We start from the raw sequence: 7,072 nt of genomic DNA, 5'->3' as shown, positions 1-7,072 counted from the left end.
GAGCCCGGGCTAGGCGGCGGCCCCGGGCCTCGGCGGAGTCGCCGAGGGCCGCTGCCGCCATGTTGGGCTCTGCGTTGGGTCGGCGCGGCAAGCAGCGCCGGGAAGTCCATCTTGGGCTCAGCAGAAGATTCTCAGCAGCTGCTGAGAGGAAACTCGGTCTCCCCCGCCCCACCGCCGAGGCGTGCACGACGCTGTAGGACCACCCCAGCAAGTCGGCGCCAAAGCCCGGCGCGGATTGGGACCCGGAGCCGCGCGTGCGCGTGAGCAGCGGGACAGCGCGCGAGGCCTACTGGGCAGCGTGACGTCAGGGCCGCTCAGCGCGACCCGTAGGACCTGGGCGGATCCTCCACCTAACGAGCTACGGCTTTATTCCCTGCTGAGAAAAGAAGGTAGTCTGATTCACAGTAATCCCCTTTCATCTGGGTAATGGGTTAATAATTGCAGCCGCCAATTTTCACACAATGCGAGGAAACTGAGGCACAGAGAGTTTGAGTCTCTTGCCCGAGATCGTACAGCCAGGAACTGGGAGAGCCAGGATTGGGACATTTAATTCATCACCAGGCTGGAAGTCTTCCTCAGGCTAATTGCTAGACTGTGAACTGTCCCGCCGCTGGTCTTTGACCACAGACCTCGCTTGCAGTGTCCTCGGATCCTTTTCCGGCACGTGGGACCTTCCTGACTGGACCCCTGCCTACACTTTCAACTGCATTTCCTAGTAAACTTCACACAGCCTTACACCATAGCCCTGTTACTCCTTGTTGCCTCGACTTGACCACGGTCCTGCCTCCCTTCTCTTACTGCCCCCACACCCTCCAGATTCAATCTGGAGTCTCCCCACTCTTCATGTCACCGCCACCGATATCCAAATTTACTACTACGGTCGTAGGAAAATAACTCTATAGCTGGTCCTCAGCTTCCAGCCACCACTCCCACAACCCAAGCTATTCTCTACAAGGCAGATTCTTGTGGTCTGCCAATCTAATTGTGCAAATCTAATTGTGCTACCCTCCACTGTGCTCCCCATTTCTCTTATGGCCTGCTGGTCTCCCCCTCAATACACGTCTCTTTGCCCTAATTTCTTAGCATTTATGCACTCACTCTACAATCTCACTACCCCCATCTTTTTCTCAGTTTCTCCAACAGACTAAGCTAGTTCCAGCCTCATAAACTGCACAGCTGGTCTCTGAATTCCTCTGGGAAGCCTTACCTTGCCTTGATCCAAAGTACACCCTCATCCAAACCCTTATTTGTTTCCTCTTAGAGCTCTCGATTGCAGTTGTTTTTATTTGTTCCTTTCTCTGCTAATCTACTGTCTGTGTCTCCCTCTAGAATGTAGACTCCTTGAGGACAGAAACTGGGTCTGTCCCATTCACATCTGTATGCCCAGAAGCTAGCAGCGAAGACTCTCAGTAAATATTTATTGAATAGATGAATGCTTTATTATGAGAAGTACTTTAAAAATAAGGTACATCAATAATATTGAAAAGGATAGAAAACATTTTTATATGTATATGTATGAATTTATGCCAAAAATATATTGTTCCAAGACTATTCAATGGAGGAAAGAATAATCTTTTCAACAAATGGTATTGGGACAACTGGGTATCCACATTAAAAAAAGTGAATTTGGACCCTCTACTTCACACCATATACAAAAAGTAATTCAAAATGGATCAGATACCTAAATGTAAAAGCCGAAACTCTTAAACTATTAGAGGAACACGTGTGAATCTGTGTGATCTTCGATTAGGGAATGGCTTCTCGTATATGAAACCAAAAGTCCAAGCAATGAAAGAAAGAAATTTGGCTTCATCAAACTTAAAAACTTTGGTCAAAGAACACCAGCAAGCAAGTGAAAAGACAATCTACAGAATGCATGAGAAATTTATAAACCATATATCTGATAGACTCTACTATCCAGAATATATTTTAAAAACTCCTACAATAAAAAGACAGCCTAATTTAAAAGTAGACAAAAGATTTGAATGGACATTTTTCCAAATAAAAAATACAAATGGCCAATATAGCGCATGAAAAGATGCTCAATATCATTAGTCATTAGGAAAGCACAAATCAAAGCCACAATGAAATACCACTTCAAACACACTAAGATACCTATAATTTTTTTTTAAATGGAAAAGAACAAGTGGTAAGGATGTGGATAAATTGGAACCCTCATATATAAAATGGTGATGCCATTGTGGGAAAAAGCTTGGCAGTTCCTCAAAAAGTTAAGTATAGAATTTCCATACAGCCCAGCAATTCTACTCCTAGGCATATATCCAAGAGAAATGAAAACAGGTCCACACAAAAACTTGTATGTGAATGTTCACAGCAGCATTATTCATAATGCTACACAATAAAAAGTGGAAATAACCAAGTGTCCATCAACAGACTAATGGGCAAACACGATGTGGTCTAGTCACACAATGGAATATTATTCAACTGCAAAAAGGAGTGCCTGCTACAATATGGATAAACTTGAAAATATGTGAATGGAAAGAAGCCAGACACGAAGCCACACACTGTATGATTCAATTCATACTAAATGTCCAGAATAGGTCAGTCCATAGTAGACTAGTCGTTGACAGGGGATGGAGGGCACAGGGGAATTAGGACTGTTAGTAGTTGCAAGGTTCCTTTTGAGGGCCATGGAAATGTCCTGGAATTAGTGGTGATGGTACACAACACAGTGAGCATACTAAAAACCACCAACTCACACACTTCAAAAGGGGGACTTTTATATTCTGTATGTCTCTAATAAAAATTCATTGTTAGGAAATATCAATGCAGAGCATTGGTTAGGAAGATCTGTTTGTATAGGAGGGAAAACACCATATGTTCATGTGTTTGCATATCCTTAGAAAGTTTGTAGAAAGAGAGATACACAAGACACTGCTAGTACCTGTGACTACTTATGAAGTGAGGTGGAGAAATGGTACATTCCCTTTAGACTTCACTCCCTTTGGCCTTATTTGATTTTTTTTCAAGATCATCAGTGTTTTTCAAGTAATTTTTATAATTAAATATTATTTTTCACTGTGGAAAACAGTATAGCAGTTCCTCAAAAAACTAAACAGAATTACCATAGGACACTGCAATTCTACTTCTGTGTATATTCCCCAAAATAGTTGAAAGCAGGGAGTTGAATAGATATCTGTACTCTCATGCTCATAGCAGCATTGTTCACAATAGCTGAAAGGTGCAAGCAACCCAAGTGTCCATTGGCAAATGAATGGATACTGTCTGTGTGTTCTCTCTGATACAATGGAATATAATTCAACTTTATAAAGAAAGGAAATTCTGACATGTGACAACATAAGTGAACTTGATGACATTATGCCAAGTGAAATTAGTCAGTCACAAAAGAACAAATACTGTATGATTTTACTTATATGAGGTCTCTAGAATGGTCAAATTCACAGAGGCAGAAAGTAGAATATTAATTGCTGGGGAGAGGGGATAGGGAGTTAGTGTTTAATGAGTACAGAGGTTTAGTTTGGGAAGACAAAAAAGTTCTGGAAGTGGATGGTGGTGATAGTTGCACAACAATGTGAATGTACTTAATGCCACTAAACGACATTCTTAAAGATAGTTAAAATGGTAAATTTTATGTTATGTATATTTTGCCACCATAAAAGAAAAAAGAACAAAATAATGAAAAACATTTAGCGGCAATACAAATGAGTTTCCTTTCTTCAGTTTCAGTTTTTTCAAGAGTGACTTACAGTATTTTTAAAAACATTTTTAATGGGTGAAATCGGCCTTATTGAACATTTGGAAAGGACTCATCTGGCCCTTTCTACCACCCTGGGTTCTCCATTGCTGCAACGAATAATATGGTTTATAACAAAGAGTAGATGTGCTAACTCATATGCTGGTCTTGAATAATTGCTCTTGTTGTTGTTGTTCGGTGGTGTCTCAGGCAGAGACAGGAACTTGATATTTTGAAAAGATACCCCCTATGTTAGGAAGAACACAGAGTACTGCCTGTTAACCTTCAGTAATCCAGACCCTGTACTTTTCCAAGCACAAGTGTGTAGAAAGTGGTTTGGTGCAGCCAGAGATAAAGAAGCAGATGACACACATGCACTTGTATTTGTTTGCATCTGGGGGGAAATCCCACCAGCCCAGGTGTTGGCTGGGTGTCCAGCACTCTGATGGGCTGAAAGGCATGGTTGTGGATTTTGCATTATTAACTAAGTTCTGGCAGGAATGAGGATTGCCTGGGGTTGGGAATTCCAATGTGCGTTTTTTTTCCCAGCACCACCAAGCGATTAACTTAGCATCAGACCCCGAAGGTTAAGGGCTCAGTACTACTAGACTCTACCCTATGCCACTTCAGATGTCAGTTGCAAGTCCAGGTTGTCACCTGTGTCTCTGAGTGGTAGTAGATTGGTGGTTCCCGTGGCCCCTTCCTCAGATTTGATTAATTTGTTAAGAGTAGCTCACAGAACTCAGAGAAATATTTTGCTTACTAGATTACCCATTTATTATGTGAAAAGTTGGCATAAATGTATCCATTTTTAAATGAAGTTAGGACAGCCATTCCAGAGGAACTGCCTTGCACATCTTACATCTTGCTCCTTAAACCTTTGGAACGTTTGAACTTGGCAAAATAACTTTTGTTTGTGTGTTATGTGCCCTTGAGTTGGCTCCATCTCCTGGCGACCCTATAAATGAGTGATGTCTACAATGTCCTGTTCTCAACAGCCCTGCTGAGCTCCCATAAATGCATGCCTAGGGCTTCTCTTATGGAACCAATGCATCTCGTAATTGGTCTTCCTCTTTTCCTGCTGCCTTCCGTTTTCCCCAGCATCATTGTCTTTTCCAAAGAACCCTGCCTTCTCATTATGTGCTCGCAGTAGGATGACTTCAGTTGTATCGTTTTTTGCCTCCAGCAATATTTCTAGCTTAATTTGCTTTAAGGCTCACTTGTTCATCTTTCTGGCAGTTCAGGGTATCCTTAGAGCTCTCCTTCAACACAATATTTCTAATGAATCTATTTTTTTCCTATCAGCTTTATTCCTGGTCCAACTTCCGCATTCATACATAGTAATTAGGAATACAAGGGTATGGATGATTGGACTGAACCAAACCAACATTGTCATACAAACAACCATTTCTAAAGCTAACAGGAAAGCAGACCTCCTTACCACAAAGACTGGTGATTATGGACATTCCTTACAATCAGTGACCAGCCTATATAGCTAAAGGGTAACTCAGTTTGTTAACACCAATAGAAATTCCTTTCTTTCATTTATGTAATTATTTCCCTTCCCTTTCTCATAAAAATCTCTTGCCTTCATTCCATAATTTGGGTTTCTGCCTGAATCTATGCCTTCAGATTGCAATTCTTTTTGATCTCAATATAAATAAATAAATAAATAAATAAACATTTGTTTCCTTCCACTTTGGCTTTTTTATTTTTACGTTTACAATCATAAAGAGACATAACTCAGGAACAGCCAGATGGAAGAGGTACATAGGGCAAGGTATGAGGAAAGGGCTCAGAGTTTCCATACTCTCTCCAAGCACTTCATTCCCTGACTCTATGTGTTCACCAACCTGGAAGCTCTCTAGCCCCACCATTTTATTTTGTTTTGTTTTGTTTTTAATGGAGGCTTCATTACGCAGGCATGATTGATTAAATCATTGGCCATTGATGATTCATTCAAACACCAGCTCCTCTCCTTTCCCGAGGTCAGGGGGTGCAACTAAAAGTTCCAACCCTGCAATCACACTGGTTGATTACCCAGGCAACCAACCCCTTACCCAGTAGGCACTTTCCAAAAGTCACTTCATTAACATAAACTTATGTGTGCTGGAAAGGAGTTTGTTATGAATATCAAAACATCTTTATCACTCTTATCACTTAAGAAATTCCAGCAGTTTTAGAAGCTCTGTGCCAAAAATGAGGACGAAAACCAAATATGTATTTCTTATTATAAATCATATCACAGAGTAAAAGGAAACTTCTCCATCAAGGATCCCAATAACGGTTAATTTTATATGTCAATTTGAGTGGGCCACTTTAAGCATGTTCTCTGGATGTGTCTATGAGGGTATTTCCACATGAGATTTTCATTTGAATGAGTGGGTTAATAAAGTAGCTGGCCCTCCACAAAGCAGGTAGGCTTCATGCAATCTTGGAGGGCCGGAATAGAAAAAAAAGGCATAGGAAAGAGGAATCCATCCACTTTTTCCTGCCTCACTGATTAAGCTACAACATCTCATTTCATCTTCTCCTGTCCTGGGACTGGGATTTACAGTGAGACAGGAGGGCAACTTCTTGCTGTTGAATTAGTCCAAAAGGTCAGCTGCTGGAGCCTGGTAAGTTTCACAAGAATATCGGCCCTGATTGGCATCAAGGATAGCGACAAGGGACAGTCCTATCACCACACATGCGCAGTAAGGCTCAAGAGTGTTCTCAAGGAGAGCTTCCCTGATTTAAACTATGCCCAGGAGTGGAGATTTAAAATGCTAATGAAACACCCCACACTTAAAGTAGTATGTAGTCACACCGCACATGCAATAAAAAGAAACCTCTACAAGTGTTGGGGAGGGACCAGAGGAAAATAAGGGATGGCCTCTACTCTCAGAGTGCCCATAAATATGCCATACCTGTAAACCTCAGGGAGTCACATTCATTCTCCTTCAGGGTGCATTCCCTTGGTGCATCAAGCTTTCGCTTTAATAAACCTTTCCATCTGCAAAACTGTTTCGCCGCCTCTCTTGATTTCTGTCCTAAGAAGGGCAAGGACCTCTGCCCTGGTAACATCTCCATTAGTTTCCCTGATTCTCAGGCCTTCAGATTCAGACTGAATCACACCAACGGCTTTCCTGGGTCTCTAACTTGCAGACAGCAGATCACGGGACTACTACCATGATACATAATATCATCTGTATCTATCTATCTATCTATCTATCTATCTATCTATCTATCTATCTATCTATAAATAGCTATACATCTATATTATATACGTATAGATATATAGATATATCCTCTATTGGTTCTGTTTCTCTGGAGAACTCTAATACAGACACAGATTCAAGTCCCAACAGAGAACAT

Source organism: Pteropus vampyrus, unplaced genomic scaffold, assembly GCF_000151845.1.
Source record: "Pteropus vampyrus isolate Shadow unplaced genomic scaffold, Pvam_2.0 Scaffold285, whole genome shotgun sequence".
Classification (NCBI taxonomy): Eukaryota; Metazoa; Chordata; class Mammalia; order Chiroptera; family Pteropodidae; genus Pteropus; species Pteropus vampyrus.
Note: the sequence above shows the minus strand (reverse complement) of the source record.